Source organism: Pholcus phalangioides, unplaced genomic scaffold (genome assembly GCF_987345545.1).
Source record: "Pholcus phalangioides strain wild (caught in Gottingen) unplaced genomic scaffold, Ppha-v1.0 ptg000017l_1, whole genome shotgun sequence".
Taxonomy (NCBI): domain Eukaryota; kingdom Metazoa; phylum Arthropoda; class Arachnida; order Araneae; family Pholcidae; genus Pholcus; species Pholcus phalangioides.
In genome coordinates, this window is record NW_028301610.1 from 43,266,130 (window position 1) to 43,285,700 (window position 19,571).

Sequence of the window (19,571 nt, forward strand, 5' to 3'; positions counted from 1 at the left end):
GCTGCTTTAGAATCTAGATCATAGATTCCCAACATTTTTTGTCCCATCGCCCTCTTCTTCAGAAATTTTTTTCTCCCGTCGCCCCCCAACGCAATATAACCCATAGGATCCTATGCTATACCCGTAGCTTCTACCACCCCCCTGCAACATTCCATCGCCCCCCAGGGGGCGTTAACGCCCACGTTGGGAATCACTGGTCTACACCATAGTTTCCAAAGTTTTTGTTACATCGCCTCCTTTAGAAATTTTTTTTTCTCCTATGGCCCCCAACTCAAGCAAATCCACAGGATCCTATGTTATACCCGTAGCTTCTATTGCCCGATTGGAAATTTCTATTTTCCCCCAGGGGGCGATATTACCCACTTTGGGAAACACTGGTCTAGACTGACCATAAGACTTCGACAGAAAATAGCCGAAAACTTCCAAAATAATTCACGTGTATTTTTTCTGCTGGAGTTGCGGCTGCCATCACATAAGAAATATTTAAAAAAAAAAAAAATTATAAAATAAAGAAAAGGGTTGGAAAAAAAAATATTTAAATTATGTACATAGAAAAAAATATATATATACATTCCGTGTGACCTTAACGGTGATTCCCGTAACACAACTTTTCAATTAAGATTGAAACGACGTAAAAAATAAAAAAAAAATAAATAAAAATGGGTAAAAAAAACCCAAAAAAAATTTCACGCTTTTTCGGAGTCGCCATTGAAGTATGTGAGGGGAAGGGATATATATATATTTTTTTTTAATGGAGGAAAAAAAGTATAGTGAGAGAAAACTCGAGATCGTGCTGGGGATAAAGCACAGAATAAAAGAAATTAATTCATAGATTGAGAAGGGACAGGAGACGAAGGGGAAAAAAAAATCCCTTTTTTCCCTCTTTCAGCAATTTTTTATATATATATATATATATATATATTTTTTTTTTTTTTTTGAAAAACTCATTTTCGACATAAAGTTACTTCATCACCACCTCGGCCATTGTCATTAGAAAACGCGATCAACTTTTGCGAGATAGAAAACTCAACGCTGAAGAGAACGACCAAAAAATAAAAAAATAAAACCAAATCAAAATGAAGAATGTAGGGGGGGGGGGGAAAAAGAGAATAAAAAAAATAATAAAATTCCTTGATAATAAGTTTTTTGCTATTCTAAATGAGGCATTGCTCGTAATAAGTAATAAAAATTTATTAGCCTCTATTACAAGGGCGAGAGAGTGTAAAAATTGAGATGTGAACACGATGATAGAGGTCGTAGTGGGTAACTAAAAAGTGGATTTATGAAGTAGGCGTTTTTGTGTTCTTTTTCATAAAAATGACAATTACTTCAGGTATTATTTCCCATTTTTTTTGCTTATTCGGAATGGCAACAGTTTCATCTCCATTTTTTTTCATCTTCAAAATTGTAATTGCCTAGTAATGAGACGTAATTTGACATCGCAAATATTTCACAGGGTGTTGTCTACTGTTATCGTCGTCCAATATCTAATTACTAATTGCATTTTTTTTTTCAAATTTTATCTCACACATTACACTATTAACCGTTTAAGTAAAAAAATATATATATTTCTTGAATATTTATATTCCTATAAAAGTTGAAAATTTTAAATTTTTGTTTTGAAAATTTTGTAAAAAAATTCGTCGGGCACTGTCATGTTGAACACAAATACCTCATAGTTTTTCGACCAAAATTTAACCAAGTTATAAAAAGTTGAAATTTATAAATTCTCGGAATATTTATTATCAGGAAATCATCATTCTAGCTGCGTTAAATAGGGCCGCATATAAGTATGACTCAATTGGCTGTAACTTTGTTGGTTTTGTTGTAAAATTATGTATTTTTTTTGTTTGGGATAATAGCCTGAAATTCCAATAATAACAGGGAAATATTAAGACCCGGGACCACCTAAAAATATTTTTTTTGCTGCTTATCTTTGCACCAGGGTCCATTATTCTGGCAAAAAGTAATTAAGTTTGGCGCAGATGCTACTAAACAGACTAGTGACCAGATTGTATAGATTGTTTTCCTCACAGATTCCACTGTATTTCTTCAAGAATCTCTGGATTCGATTGCTTCGAGATCATTATTTCACCAAAGAAGTTATATGAATATTAACTAACGGTGAACCTCGTACATGTGGAGTGTTCTTATGACCAGATCACCGATATGGTCAAACTGGTTCATTATCGGAATTGGGACAAAAATTCCAATCTTTACCGAAATGTAAAAAAAGAGACAGAAAAATTTTACAAATCCATCGTGATTGGATTTGTTTGTAGGACCATGAAAACGTATAAATGAACAATATTGGTTGTATGAGCTCAGCCAAACATTCGAAAAGCGCCATGAAAAATTATTTTATACATCGGTGCGCATGAACACTCATGTGTGCAATATTACACATTAATGAGAAAGAAATCTTTTTTCCAAGAGAGAAAATCATTTGTTCCAGTCATTACGTAATTACTGAAAGTAATGCAAAAAAATTTGAGTAGTCTTCAAGTCCCCCGTATGTATTTATCATTGTGTTGAAATTGTTAGAAATCTCATCTCTATTTACTCCAAATTTTTAACGGAGGAAAAAATCTTATTTTCATCTTAACATGGTTTTGAATATGATATTTTTCTTCCTCCTTTCTGAATTTACAAAGGAATTCCAGAAAACGTTTTACGAAAAATGAATATCTCTAGATAGCATGTTCAAGGTAAAATAGGTTTTCATTCCTGTGATACACTTTATAACACAATGAGACTTTCATTTTTAAACTCACTCCATTTTAGTAAAGAATTGCGTTTTTAGAAATTATGTGAATTCATATTCAAAATATTTTATTTTACGTACGTACAGTAATTATTTTTGAAGTAACCATATGAGAGTAGTAACGTAGGATTTTAAAGTTTTACTGCGTATAGACGTAGGAAAAATTACGTATGAAACATAGTGGAGGGCTATAGTGGCTTAGGCCTCTTATGCAGCCTATGGAACAATTTCGTCAATTTTTTTTTTATAATTAAAAACTAATAAATAAATTCAACTCTTCATGATGATATACTTATGGGCAATTTGTTGAAAGCTGCTCCTCTCTTACTCCAGATATTCTATGAGATGTTTCTCCTTAGTCTAGTAGTAGACTACATTATGTAAGGAGGAATATAACTAATATTCGGCAACCCAAGAAATTTTGGGCATTGGTCTGGGTTAGGTCTGGCTGTCCATGTACGGCCCGGTTCAGCGCACATGAGGTCTAAGGGAAGATGATTCGTTGGCTTTGTAGTCAAGTGGTCTCATACACGTACATTCCGGCATGTACCAGTTCGTTAGAAATTCCGTAAAGGAATGTGTACGAGGTGCATATACGGTTAAATAGTAGTAGTCTAGTGGTCTAGGGTGCTCACCCGGCAAGTGAGAGGACGTGGGTTCGATTTCCCGCAAGGCCACTTGAATTTTCTTTCCTGGATTAATCTTCGCCTCAGCCAGCCGTCGAAACCTTCGTAGTAATACCGGAGAGCCATCATCTTCGGATGTATTTGACATCCATATTTTTTTATGGGCATCTTTTCTCAGCCACTTCGGTGGCCAATTTGTCTGCTGTGGCCTTTGTGTTTGTATTTGTAATAAACTTCTAGAAGTCCGTTTTATGGCCGTATTGAGGCCGTTTTCATTTCCAGTCTATGGGGATTAAATGGCTGACATGAATGAATGAACGCCAGAATTCTGCCATCAGATTCATTCCGTTGTCGAGATTTCTTCCTGCCCAACTTAAAAAATGGTAGACAATAACAATAGAAAAAAAAAAATTAGAAATGTCACCTAAATGGACAATTTAGGCGGCATTGCGTAAATAATACATTGCGTGATTAAATTGATAAAAAATCGTTGAAATAAAGGCTCGCATAATAATAATAATTATTATTATTATTAATGTGAAGTAAAAATACACGAGGTTTAATAATTCCCTGTTTTTACTCAGTACAATCATTGATGATGGCGTTCACGCAGTTACCTAATAGAAATGTCGTTTTACACATTCAAATTTTCATTTATTATATACTACCGACAAACTTCATTATTTTTGAGATAGATTGTAGCGACTTTATAATTTTTCCCAAGGCTGTATAAGGTTACGTGTGCTACATTTTCAGTTTCAACTATGGTATGTCTCATAGTACAGTCTATATAATTTAGCAGCTGGGAACAATAAGGAAAAGAATATTACACGGAAACAATCTTTGAGTTGTGTAGAAATAAGACAAAGAAACAATTCGCTTTAGTTGACTAAAGTAATAGCGTATCCAATTATGAAGACCAATGAGGTGGAAGAACAAATGTCGTCTTACTTGACCGGTTAACGTTTTGGTATATTTCTCGTTTACTCAGTCTCCCTACGACCATAAGCGCTATACTATCCTCAGATATCATACAGGGTATCTATACCATCAACGTTAAACTATAAGCAGAAAAAATATTGTTTCGGCTAACTCGGTCCCACACATTGGTACAAAAACTATGGTTTTTTTGGGAGGACTCAGCCCTAAAGCAATCTTATACAATTTAATTGTATGCATACGAAATCCAATAAAGTGAACTACGAATATTAATTGACATAGAATTTATTTGATTAGCGTTTCTGATGCATATTCGGCCATCGAATGTCATTCTCATACGGCTCGCAAAAGTAATCCTGAGTAAAATATGGCCGAAAACGTGGATAGTTTATGTTTTTAAGCCTCATCGATTCGCATGTTATACATGAATCATGTGGTTTGAAAAATTTTAGAATCCATGAAATTAGAAAATGTATTTAATTGGCATATAGCTTAATTATTTTATAATATGGCCCAATTTTCTGATCTTGAATTGGCGGAAGTTAATAATTTTTCGATAGGATTAACGTTGTCACACATTAAAATTCACACAAATCTCAGTGAGAGACATGACATAAATATCCATTCGTTTATAGCCGTAAGATATCAGCCAAAAATGCCCTGGTCAGGACGGAATCACATCAACAGACACTCACCGTGTCGTGTCAGACATTGCAAACTTTCTTTAACATAAACGATATAAGCTACAATACGGTAGATATGAATATGGTCATTGGTTTTATGTTAACGAATAAAGAAGAAGTCATACGTCGTAAAACTAGTCACCATAATGAATTCACATGTCTCATAAATTCTTCTTTTCAACTGCATCTTAAATGCTTGAATATAGTTTTCTAATCAAAACTATAGCTGATACAAAACAATTTTGTATAGCCCGGTATAATATCAGTAGACATCGCTTCTACAAGGAAGAGGACGAGTAGTCTCTAGCCCAGTAGCTCGGGAATCAACCTCATATTTAGCATTTACAATGGGGGGCGGGGGGTCGATGACAACAATGAGTTTGGAAGACTTAACACCATACAAACATCTTAAACTTATTGTTATCGAGCACTATGGTGCTCCTTGAAGCTTTTAAGAGTGCTCGATGACAGAAGACATTAAAGATTATACCACCTATTTATTATGACTACCTGAAAGTTTTAAGCAAATGAGCCGTGGCGTCACACTGATGCCGCTATAGGGCTAATCTAGTATAAAAAAGGAGAGCTTAGTTCACGGCACAGTAGCATATGTGAATTGTATTTGAAGATATGGGGGGGACGTGATTTGACGTACTTTGAACGTGGGGTGATTGTAGGATCTCGGAACCATGGAGCGAGTATCAGCGAATCGGCAGCATTTGTAAATGTTCAAGAGCAGCTGTAGTTAAAGTGTTTAAAAAATGGACTGTCAGACAAAATACTGGGTCTCAACGTGAAGCTTGTATTCGTCACCGACTGGTGAATACACGGGTGGAACAGAGAGTTTCCAGACTTCTAAAAGACAACAGAACGGTAAGAGTGTAGCAAATTGCAGCACAAATGACCTATAAACATGTCGTGGAGTCCATGTCAAGAAGAATCAACGCCGTATTAAAGACAAAAGGTGGCCCAACGAAATATTGACGAGGTGGTCATAATAAAGTGGCTACTCAGTTTACTTCTCAAAGTATGTAAAGTAGTGCAGGAAAGAGATATTTTATGAATATCATGATGAGGTGAACTCGGAAAGAAAAGTCAATGCCTCTACTTCAGCGCTTAGTGACACAATATGTGAAATAAGGAAGACAGGGTCGTGTAGATCAGTGGTTCTCAACCTTTGAAAGCCAGCGGCCCGGTTTCATTTATTTTTGTAAGTGGAAGGCCCGGTCAAACAAGTGATTAACGGAACATGAATGGGGGAAAGGAAACGGCAGATCAGTCGCGGCCCAATATGAATGATGTCACGGCCCAGTACCGGGCCGCGGCCCGGCGGTTGAGAAACACTGGTGTAGATGGTATCATGCTTGCCCGGTTTGGAAGAGGGCATATGTTCGAGTTCCGGAGGAGACCAGATGACTATTTTTGCCGAGTTCACCTCAGCATAATATCCAAGAAATATCTGTTTCCTTGATACATTGGGCTGAGAAAAAAATTCGCCTATCTCTACGATAGAACGGTCTCTACGATCGGATCTCTACGGTCTATAACGAAATGTTATAGACCGTAAATACAATAAGGCCGATATACACGTTCCGATATATCCAATAGATATGCCTGAGCAAGTAACCTGTTAGGTATACTGTAACATAAAATTTACAGTATTTCATGTTATTTTATGCTGTATTTTTCATTCGATCTTTTTATTGCATTGAAAAATGTAAAAAACATAATTTCTATAATTCATGGGTTCCTGGACGTTTCTTGCAGTTATGAGACGAATTTCCTCACTCACATATAATAGGGGTGGCCAAGTTCTTTCTGTTCCAGAACCAACATAACGGCCAGCTGCAGCGTCGCGGGCCGCATTACCGGTGTCACTCCGGTGTGTAAGCCGCATCAGTGAAATGACCCGGAAAACTCCCACATTTGTATACGCCATAACGGGAATATGGTAAAACACGGGTAACTTAGTCGCTCAACTTTTACCCTGAGCACTGTATTCCCTTTCATCTTCTCATAAATACATTCATCATTTATCTAGTTGCGATGTAATGCATAAAAGATTAGTTTCTTCTGCAAATTATTCCATCCAATCCATTCACAGTTTGAACTTTACAAATGAAACATTTGTTCCAATTTTCTTTTCAATTTTCGCAAAATAGGTAATTTGTCAAACGAAGTGGCGGGAAAAAATTGCCCATATGAGACAAGCTTTATCAGAAACTTGTGTGTTTGAAAAGGTAGTATGGTGATAACATAGTAAATTATTTTCCTCACTAATAATAATAAATGTAAGTAATTTTCCGCTGTTCAAACGAGAATAGCTCAAATAATAACAAATTTAATTTAACACCTTGTAAATTATTAATTTTTACTTGATAATTTATTTTTACCTTGTCGGGGGCCGCACAAAATCACCTCGCTGGCCAGCTGTTGGCCACCTCTGGTCTATAAGATATAAGTAAACAATTCTATTCTCTTATACGCCTCTTTCACTTATGCTTGTTATTTTCTTGTTCCATTGCACCGGCGAATAAGTGAGAGGAGTCACTAAATTTATATATATTTCATTTAACCTCATCATTCCGTAAGGCCCGTATTATCGGAGATAGATCCGGTCTATATTAACTGGGATAATCGGGGTTTTGCTGTACTCTACGAAGTTTTTGAAAACGATGGATTATTTAAGTGAAAAGCTTTTCACAGCAATTTTTTTTCTGAACTCGCTGATTTCTCTTTGAGATGAGATGAGAGAGAGAGAATATGGGTGGGGGCTTGTTTCCTTTTTGTACATGTCCTAAAAATAACTCGCAAACTGAATTTGGCTCTCTTTTCAAAGTGACAGGTAAAATTGTGTGCACAAGGCAGCAGACAAGAAGATGGGAGGTAGATGGACTATCGCGAGCATGGGAAAGAAAAAAAAAATTACAAGAGCAAAAAAAAGAAGGGTGGAGTTGAGAGTTTAGAGCGTGTTGTCGCTTGTACAAAGCTCGACTTGAAGAGCTTTTTCGCACGGATGCCACAGCGGAGGCAACCAGAGATCAAGCAGAGACATCTCATCCTTGACTTGCAGCGACAGTGACAGACTGCATCGTGATATCCAACTCGGCGAATCACGGGGCACAAGCAAGCAGAAGCAGATTCGCGGCAGCCAAACATTTTGTTTCCTTTTTGTTTTATTTGGCTTCTCTCTCGATCTTGTCTTTCCTTTAAGTTTTTGTTTTTTAAGTTTTATAGTTTTGGTTTTTGTTTTTTTTTTTTCTCTTCGCCAGCAACAGCGTTTCCAACACTGTTCGTGTGTTTGTATTCTTTCTCCATGTGTATGTGTGTTTATTTTCTGGAATTCTTATTTTTAGCTTTTAGAAGACGAAAAAATAACAAACAAAAACGTTCGTTGTAACAATGGGTACTTTTCATTATGGGACGAGATGAGACAAAGCGCTGAGGGGTGAAAAGAACAACAATGGATAAAAAAAGAGAAAAGAACGTGGATCGTTCACACGACTATGATTTTTTTTGTTTATTCTGTTTGTCTTTGGTATTGTTGTATTGTGAGAAGAAGTACCATTGGTATTAAGCCGGGTTCAGACCCGCCGTGCTATGCGATGCCGGGCCGCGCAGAAACCGGTTTTCGACCGCAAAATCAGTCAGTATCACCTCGGCAACACTGCAAAAACAGGTTTTTGAGCGGCTCGGCATGGCGTAGCGCTGCGGATATGGAACCAGCTTTACAGGTGGCGTTTGTTTGATCAGTGACTTGCTTCAAAATTTTATGAAGCCGTTGCAAATTGAGGATTCTACTGTTATGATCCGCTGTTGGCTTCAAACTCATTTTTGCGCACCAACCCCGAAGTGTTTAACACCAATATTTTTCCGTTGAGATGAAGTCAGAAATTCGTTTTCCTTTCGTTTCAGGGAATGATAGCATTGGAAGCATGGAACCCTGGATAATTTGGTCACGACATTCATTTTGTTTGCGCAGGCAGTCTGAGTTAATTAATTTGACTATCAAATTAATTAAAGTGAAACGTCACTAAATTTTACTATCGAGCTCAGGTAAAATTAGCATCATATTTTAACAATATCCCTGACTTAAAAAATCATATTACTGGCGTGTGCGACTCTCTCAAAGGGTCTATCGCGGCTTCCGAGTGTGTCCCCAAATTTTTCGATGACAACTGGTCTCGTATTTTACTGGACTTTTCAGTGTTCTACAAATTTTTTCCTACCTCAAACTAGGTCTTCGATTAAAATTTTCCTGTTTTTTTTTGCAACAAAACATATTTCAATGATCACTTCCATTGTAAATGTGGATATATAGATAATTTGCATAACTTCGTAAGTGCAAATAATTAATAATTTCAAATTAAAAAGATATACACTCAAATTCATTGCAAATGAATCATTGCAATTAATCACGATTTTGCTGTTTCGTTTTGAATTTCATGAAATCTTTATTTTCTGCTCGTTAGCGATTTTTTAATGAACGGTTAGCGTATTTTGGTGGTTTCAGCAACAATTGCCGACACCATTTTCGATTATCTACACTCTATAGCTTAAAATGTTGAACACAATAATGGCTAAAATAGATTGTATTGAGAAACGTAAAATTCCCTGAGGAGCCTAAAATGTTGGAAAAAACTTCCATGTTGTTCAAGTTACGGAACAAGAACGACGCTCTATTTTAAAGACGTAGGTCACAGCAGGCATTTCAAATCCCACATAAAAGACACGCTTGAAATCCGTAGGACTATGGACATTGGAAGAACAAGAAGACGAAGTGTATGAGAGGTAGAGGAAAAACAGATAACACATAATATAACGCTGGGTCTGTGTTTTTCGAAATTAGATGGGAGGAGCCAGAGCAAGTGGACGAAGACATAGAGGAGCCATTCATGGTACTTGAAATACTTGACTTCCTTCCCCCTCCCTTGTCCAAAGAGAAACTCAGATTTCAACTTTCTTCAAGGATTGTGTCGGTCACTCATGCCGCCGAAAAAGCTTTAGTATCAAGTCTATCCAGCCAGCCCAAACAAACAGCAAAAGGCTAGATGATCATGAGATTAGCTTCCCTTGTATAATATGAGGTTCTAATTGAACAAATAGCTTTTTTATATGCTCTTACACAACTCTTATTAAGAGTGTCTGAAGTTGAGAATCAAGTGATTGTGTTTGAAAATAAACTAAATAATAAGGGACGATTAAACCGTACGAAGATCGTGCTGTTATAGCCCGTTCTGCAAGAAACCTGCTGGAAATCATTGCTTCAGACGCAGCAGCATTGCTTCAGACGTCTACCAGCGATGTAGAAACTCTACCACAATGACTAACAGATCAGAATTTTGGAATTCTGCATGAGTTTGCAATTGATGTGGTTCTTTGCCTTCAATGGTTTAGTAGGTGGCTTCGGACTAAAAACAGATGAGCGACCGTATTGGATGTTGCTGGCCAGGGCTGTAACTAGGATTTTTTATGCCCAGGAAAATATGATTTTGTTTGTCTAACAAACCCCCAAGTTTAAAATTCGACAATTCTATAACGATATTCTTTGTTCCCACTTAAAACTGCAGCCCCCAAATGTTGCCACCCGGGGAAGTTGCCCCCTGCCCCTCCCCCTCTATTTCTGGCCCTGTAGCTGGCTAAACTATGCAACACATTTGTTCTTCTTACCAACAGGGACGAAAATTCCCTATCAGAAATCCTAAAAATGGCATGAGTAGAAGCAAAAAAAAAAAAAAAAACTACAAAAAGGGACTAGTAGAATCTACCAGAGATTGTAGATGATGCGTTATCTGGCTTCAATGATCTAATAGGAGTTGAGCATCTGGGTCCTGAATAGGAACAGCCTGATGTGGTACCTCATTGGGGTTGTTGGCTATAGTATCTCACATCTTTGTTTTTACGGATAGGGCTCGAAATTTCTCATGAGAATTGTAACCTCAAATTATTAGCGGCTAAGACGCAGTTGCGTGATATCGCATCGAGAACGCATCTAAGGCGGGATTCACACTGGACCAATACGATAAGCGACACGGATTTTACAGTATCGCAAACAGGTGTAGATGTTTGAGTGAATGTAGGCACTATATACAAACGCATAGTGTCCCATGAAAAGATGAAGTATGTACAGACACAGATCTGAGGACGGCGATGGGAGTGACCGTTTCACCCACAAACCGGCGGCAAGACAACTATGCTACCATGATTTCCGGTGTATAAGCCGCAACGAAAGAAAACCAAAAAAGAGAAACATAAGTGATTTAGTCGTTAAATGAAGGGTTCGGCCGAATAATGGTCTATGTGGCTTTTTTAAACTTTTGAGGAGGCGCAATAAAAGTCATCGCTGAATCAGGGAAAACATCTTTTTTGCCTGGAAGTAACATACACCGTTATTTTGTCACCTTCCTATGGCCTATGTAGGAAGGTAACTAAAGGAAACAATGAACGCAATGGCGACATAGACCGTTGACTCCATTATAAAACTCATGATTTCAGCTACATAAAGTAGCGGGAGGTTTATGCAAGAAATCATTTAACAGTGATTTCTTGCATAAGCTGCAATGACGACATATCTCACCTCCTTAAAAGTCTCTTATTTCAACATTAACAAGCCCAGATGTTTTGTAAAGTTGATTTCTCAATGGAAAACTTTTCCTTATACCCTTTAGTTAGCACCTGCTGAAAATCGGAAGAAAGCTTACTTCATTAAAGAAGATATGACATTTTGAAGGGGGAGTTTAGTGATTTCTAATTGCCGCTTAAAGAGTTAAAGGAACGTGGAACGGAAGCTACAGAATGCTTTTCAGTCAAACGATTTCTCAAAACATTATAACATAGACTAAAGGGGTTCTCAAATATTTGTTGACTGCGGCACCCATCTTCAATTCATGGTTTATCGGCAGCTCCCCAGAATAGACGGTAGATATTTTCCCATATAAAAGAACCACTTCAAAGCATAAAGAGGCGCGTAAATCACACAGTATCTCTAGTTCTCCGCAACGCCCCAAGGAACCGCGGCGCACACTTTGAGAAACATTGATATTATAAACATTGACACCGTTATTCAGCCGAACTCTCCAAATCTTGCATCAGAGACTTCATTTCCCCTACTTTTCAAAACAGAATTTAGCAATTTTAAAATTTATCAGAAAAAAAAAGGTGACGAAATGAACATTTTTATTAAAACAACGGATATTACGAGGAAAAAATGATTGCATCCCGTAAAATACGGGACGCATAGTCACCATGGAAAACGTAGAATCAGGTTAAAAACTAGTGGGATATCGGCCTTTCTTTCATACAAGATACTACAAAAGTATTGTTGCCGTTAAATCGAACAAACTCGCGTTACTACGGCTTTTACGTGTTGTTGAGCGTGTAATCCTATCCTAATGACGCGCACCAAATTTACCTGCGATATCTCAAAGAGAAAAAAAAAGAACGACAAGACGGGAGAGTGTCTCGGTATCTGTTTTCGTAATTCTAAGGCTGAAAGAGAGAGAGTAGAAGGTAATCCTTTAACTCCTTATCACGTCTGGTTTACACTTGAAGCGTTTTCGTCGTTTAATTTGCGTGTCTGCGGGCGCGTCAAATCGTGAGAGTTCATCAGCAGGGAATGGATGGTACGTAGTGGTGATGATGATTTCGCGGGTTATGGTTTGAATTGGAAGAAGCCACAGGAAACAGACACGGGAAGGATCGCGAGAGACAGAGAGAGAGAGAGAAAGGCTAATTTTGCAGATAGTGTTGAATAGCTTCCCTCCCTAACCACCATCTTTCAAACTAATTGCACCGTTAAACAACGGATTGCATTGTGTGCAATGCAGCTAAGCCGTCATTCCATCCGTCAAGCTACTAGTGTGCCTGGAATGACGTAAACAAATTGGGTCAAACGCTCAAGATTGAAAAATAAAATAAAAACTTCACTCTCCAAACTTTTGCCAATTTTTTTTTTTTTATTTAATTTTAAATTTTTTTCCCCCATTCAGCTACCTTTCCTGTGTATCAGATGCTGATGCATAGAGCTAAAATTAGAAACTTCCAACCATATGCTTAAATCTGGGGTGAGCACATTTATAGGTAGGTGTCATAGAGAGATTTCTTTTTTAAGAAGAGAATGTCTATTTTTGTGGATCCTTCCCGCGCCGGCGGAGGTTTTTCCGAGAAAGTCACTACACACGCGACTTCTTTGCCTAAACCCCCGCCTATTTGTTTTCTATAATTGCTCGCTGAAAACCGACAACGACTTTACGATTTTACGTCTCGCGACTGGTTAATTTCCATACCGAGAATGTTTAATGATATAATGAATTAATCAACGCAGTCAAGATGAGAGACACGCTTTCTAAACACTCATTGCGCTCTGAGTAAGATAAATCTCGCGAGATCATTGTTCATTCGGTTAACTGATGAGGACATTGCTTGTGTATATAAAAAAAAAAAAGTTGCCGTGTATAAACTGTTGATGTGGAAGAATTCCCACTCCCCTTTGAAGATGGTTATCTTCAAATGATGTATAACGTGAATGAAGATGAACCCAAAAACCTACATTTTAAATCTCAATTTACGGGTAGGAAGGGTTAATTGGAATTTTTCCATCTTATATCTGAAAATTTGGCAATTCGTTGACTGAAAATGCTGTAAACAAAATACGTATTGGTATTTTCTATATCAGCGTTTCCCAACCTGTGGTTCGTGGATCAGAGGTGGTCCGCGACGATGTCATAGGGGGTCCGCATGTAGACTTGATGAACGTATTAACCCGTTGTAACTGATATTAGTAGCATCCATATGGTTTCAAATAAAATAAAACTTTCATACTTAGGTTCACAATAACTCATCGAGAAAAATGTAGGAAATTTCGATCCTAAATACGGGATATCTCTAAATTTTGCCAAAAATTTAAATTTACTGTTTTAAATGCAAATTCTAATTACTGCTAAAATTAAAAAAGGGTGTGGAATTAAAGGGCTGCTAGAAATCACAGTAAAAAAAATGTATCTCACGAAAAAAGTATTTAAATGATCTGATGGCCATATTTCATTGAGAAGAATACAGTAAACTGGGCCCTTTTAAATAGTAATCCGTAAAATATGGGACATCGCCAATTGTCATCAAAAACATTCTCAAAAGTAGGCACAGTCATCAATCGTAATTAGAATTCCAAAAAAATTGCGGACAAAACGTTAAACCTTCACAAATATGTGAGATGGATATTTTATCATTTTTGTCATAATTATCATAATTTTATTTATATTACGAATAAGCTGTATAGTATTCGCGACTTTGGTAAATATTACAAATTCAAATAATTATCGTTAAAAATGAAAAAAAAACAAATGTATAAAAAAAATCGTAAGAACGAAAATTACTGGAATGTCCCGTAATACGGGACACAAGTGGTCCGTCAAATTGCTTCAGACATTTTATTGGTCCTTGTTTTCAGAAAGGTTGAGAAACACTGTTCTGGATAAAGTGAAACCCCGTCTTAACAGTCAACCCGCAGATATGATTACCTCTCTTTACGGTCAAATAATAATTTCTAGGGAAAAAGCCTCATTTTCAACCAAATTCTCGCTGTACTCAAATTAGTACAGCGAGAATTTGGTTGTGTATAATATTTTAGCCTTGCGGCTATTTTTGTCTATTTTATCACTTGTGGATGACAACCCTACAGTAGGGCCGTCTTAAGAGCATCATGGGCCCCGGGCCAAGTGGTTGTTCTGAGGTCCTACCAGATAAATTCTTGAAAATTTCAACCAAATCTCATTTTTGTGAGGCCCCTCTCCCTTTTAGGCATCCGGACCGTGTCCGGGTGGGTCCATGCGTTAAGACGGCACTAACCTTACTCAGAGACCCTACATAGTTATTTTCATGCAAGTTATCATTTTCATATGTCGTCATATTTTGAGGACACTTGTCCAGTGCATACTTGTTGATGTGTTTAAAAAATCTCTTGGAATATTCTTAATTGGCGCAATTTCAACAAAATGTCCCAGTATCGAAATGCAATTCAAAGCGCATAAAGGTTCGGGTATAAACGGGTTAAAGCAGTGTTTCTTAACCTTTCTGAAAACAGTAAAATGTCTGAAACAATTTGTCGGGCCACTTGTGTCCCGTATTATGGGACATACCTGTAATTTTCATTGTTCTGTTTTTTTTCATACATTTGTCTCTTTTTTCAACAGTACTTATTTGAATTTGTAATATTCATTTAAGTCGTGAATACACACAGCGTTTTTATAATATAAATTATATTATGATAATTATTGCAAAAATTATAAATATCCATCTCACATATTTGTCAGGTTTAACGTTCTGTCCGAAATTTTTTTTTTTGTTTTGGAATTTTAGTTACGATTGGTGATTGCGCCCACTTCTGACAATTTTTTTTTTATCACAATTGGCGATGTCCCGTATTTTACGGATTATTATTTAAGATCCCGTTCACCGAATTTTATTTTTCCTCAATAAAATATGGTAATCAGAACATTTGAATACTTTTCCGTAAAATACTTTTTCAGTTTACTCCGATGGTAGCAGCCCTACGTCTACCTGCTGACCTACGTAGCCATCTTCACGGACAAGGGGAAGTCCGCAGATCATAGGGTGAGAAACGCTGGGTTAAATTATGCATTTTGAGTCTCTGTTCAATGGTCGCCCTCAGATACGGATTCCATTGGGTTAGAATCCCTGCACGGACAGTCTTTCTCCGAATATTCTATGATAAAGCCGCGGCTTATATAGCTTCAAAAGTTAGTTTTTAGCTCATGGGGCTAATTTTATTCAAAGCCATGGGCTAGTCAATAAAATATTTTTGACTATGAAGGAATTGTTATGAATTTTTATGAAAAATTTTTTGTTGTCTTTTTTATTCATTGCGGTTAAAAAATTTTTTTATATTGCGGCTTTTATATTTGTTTATTGCGGCCATTTTTCTGTGTACAGCTTGTAAATCCCAGCGGCTTACCTATCGGAAAATACGATAATTTCCTGTCCCATTGCAAATTAAATTGCGTATTTGTACAAAAGTATATGTACCAGTTTCACACACAAACTCTAACATGTGTTATTAAAATTTATTTCAAAATTAATAAATGTTTTGATGGCTTCAAAGGTCCTTTTTTTACCGTAATCCCTCTTCCCCGAATGAATTTCTTTTGGCTCGCCGTTGTCCGCAAAAGAGGGGTTTTACTGCATTCCGATTCATATAATTTTGCATCACCACAATATTTGAAGAGGAGAAGGATAATTACAGTAAAACTCCTCTTAAGATGTGGTCACCTCTCTCAGCCCTCAGATGTGGTCACCTCTCTCTTACGGCCAAATAATAATTTCCCCTTGTATAATAAAAGTATGCATTTCAATCCCCTGATTAACGGTCATTCTGCTTTTTGGACGAATGTTTTTTTTGTCCCGTCGGTATCCGCAAAAGAGAGGTTTTACTGTACTATGCACATCAAGTCTGAAAGTCTCGAGGAATATGAATAGATGATTGCGCAAAATTCTTCTCCCCATAAGACCTTATAACCAAGTTTTAAGTCTCTTCACCTTGACGAGAACGACAACAAGCTAATGCCAAAATACTATGGCGATTAGAGTTTTTCAATAATATGTTTTCCATCAATAAAATTTACTGTATATATACTGTACATTACGTTATATATATACGGGTTTTTAACAAACTAAAGTACAATGATAATATTTGTACGTCAGGGCTGCTCAAATTTTTATAGGAGCAATCCACTCAAAAAAATGAGGTGCTCAATCTTTTGATAAGCGCGGACTACGTGAATGGTTTTGAAGCAGGTTGCAGACTACAAGGGTATTAAATAGTCCAAATTTCTACATCAATACATAATTTAAATACAAAATAATAATTAGTATCAGAGACGACGTCTCAATTGGTGGATAAACGGGGCCTAAGTCAAACCAGGGATCCTAACTATTTTTTTACTCAGAATTATTCATTAAAATTTTATTATAGACGATCCCATTCAGTGTTATACCCGGAAATGTAATTTCCGCAAGGGGTTGAAAATGTGACCCCCAAAAATTCCATGAGGTCGTTAAGAAAACCATAATTAGAATCACAATTTTTCTGTGGAAATAACCCCAAACCTGATGAGATTTTGATTAATAGAAAATTCGAAATCGTCTATCTATCACCAGTTCTAATGTTCATATATTTTTCATTAATAAATATTCATACAATTTGGCACTACAGTATATCTGTATGGATTTTGGAGTCATGGACTACGGGTTGAACATTGTTGTTAGACTGTTCGTGGCCCATTGGAGTGATTTGGTAACCGTTCGCAATGCAATTAAATCGATCAAAATTCCCAAATTGGATATCATAATAAAAATTTCAAACAGCAATTATTAGCATCCTCTCATGTTAGACTTTGAGTTTTAGAGGAGCTAGAATTGTTTATCTGTTTTTTTTTTGTTCAGAAATTAATATTCATATTAAGTTTGGCTACAGGTTGAACATGTATGTTGTACGTCAAATGACGATAGCTCTCACCATATTGGAGAGAGAAATCTCTAACTTGTACTCTGTTTTCTTAGGCATCTATATTTGTATTCATGTGCTAAAAATATAAAATTGCATTTATCACATTTTATGCCACAAATAATATACATAAATAATTTTGATATGGTTTTCAAATCATAGAAAATATCAATGATCGAAGATGTGACATTATGTATATATCGCCAGTGACACCTACCAATTATAAATCTACGGAATAAATACACGTCTTTTCCTGTGCGCTGAAATTGATTTCATTAGAAATGATTGAAATCACTTACCAATAAAAATCTAATGTCGTACTATTTGTTCTCTTGATAAAAATTCAAATAAAATTTCCTACCTTGCAAAATAACCGACGTTTTTATAGGCACGAATTCCAAAATTCACATGAGAATGACTACTTACCTCTAACAATATAGAATATGGATATAATGAGATGCTCACCTAAGATGATAACAGAGAACAAATTATGTAAATAACAGAAAATATCAGTTGAAAGAAATTCACGTTTAATAAATATAGGGAATTTCGATACAAAACATTATTTGTCACAATAAACTGATTGCAGAAAATTCATTTTCAACTTGTTTAAATTGAGTAATAATGTATTTTTTTACTATTTAAATTTATATGAAACCACAATGAATGTAATTTCCAACTAGCACTTGCCAAAGCCCTGGGATATATTATAACCTCTCGTTATATTATCACTGTCATTACTTTATTCTGATACACATCCCACGGACCCCTGCCAGAGGACCTCAAAAGGGGTCGTAATCTCTGCAGGTCCTCGACCACTTGGATTAAAGGTTAACACCTAAAGTTTTGCACTAGACTTTTTTTATAAAGGCTTTAAAAATACTAGTTCCCAGTAATATTAGGCATTCTAAGAAAGGCCGGAAAGCCTAAATGGTTTAACTTCGGGCTTTCTGGTAATTTAAATATCTAGTTAGCTCTAGCTTATGTTTGAAGTTCACAGTTGTTAACGGGAGTGTATAATTTCGTGTAATGATTGATTTCAGTCAATGGCTACGTGACAAGATTCGGGATATTCCAAAAGCTAATTTCGTACTTGTTTAAAATTCTAAAATAAAAAACGAACAAAATATAAGCACCGCTGGAAACAGAAAACGCGTTTAAATCCCGGGGAAAGTAGAGATTTAAAAATAGCGCTTTTCTTGTGTGTTTGTCTGTCTTGTGGTTGATAGATGCTCCCGCCATCTCATGGAATTACGTCCAAGACTACGCTCTATGATGACGGAAGACAGGCGCTTCTATAAACGCGGGTGTCCCTTTCGTATTAACTTGTTCATGCTGCTTAGCACCCCGAGTCCATTTTCCTACCACCAACCTCGGCTTGCTTGCTTGATGGGCTTCGTTATAGAGACGTTTAACAGAGTAGGCAGTTTACTCCTGACGTGTACTTAGTCAACCTTAATTAAGCGCACTTCGAGTCATAGCGGCAAAAAACAATTTGTCAAGCCAAAGGGTAACTCCGGAATTCTCACCTGTTAACTTCTCTTTATGCTGGAGGCTCCTGCGCTTTCTACTGCCACCGCTTATACAATTTTAATTTGAAAAAAACAAAAGAGAGAAGAGAACTTGTTTCGAATTCCTTTTAAAACTTCACAAGCAGAGATTCCATTGAATTTAAATTAAAATTCCACCCCATTTATACTATGTTAGTAAGTTCAAAAGCCTTGTTACATTTACCGAATAACTCAACTATGCTAATGAGGAAGTGATTCCAGACAAAGCGTGAGCCCGTTTTTTTAAATTACTTTGTAACTTCTTGATTCTCGTGGGAATTTTTCCCCGGTTATTTGGATTGCAGTTAAAAACTATTCTTTTTTTTTTTTGTTAAAGTAGGCCTATCGCGATATTTCTTGGCCTATCTGCCCCACGCCACTCAAGTTTTCAAAACCTCACAAATATATATTGATATTTTTCCCACACTACAATACATGCATATTCCGAGAAATATTTTATAAATTACAATTCACAAAATTCAGTAACGCTAA

General features: G+C 36.5%; 1 protein-coding gene across 2 annotated transcripts in view; it reads right to left on the reverse strand.

The window, feature by feature from the left end:
* The window catches only part of LOC149073489 (uncharacterized), a 67,032-nt gene that overhangs the window by 26,087 nt on the left and 21,374 nt on the right, over positions 1 to 19,571 (reverse strand). The window contains exon 2 of one of the 2 annotated variants that reach the window (XM_089246643.1): positions 17,542 to 17,608. The exons of the other annotated variant lie outside the window; for it this stretch is intronic. The gene's annotated coding sequence lies outside the window, so the exon portion shown is untranslated. The remainder of the gene's footprint in view (positions 1 to 17,541; positions 17,609 to 19,571) is intronic. 2 annotated transcript variants of the gene reach the window in all.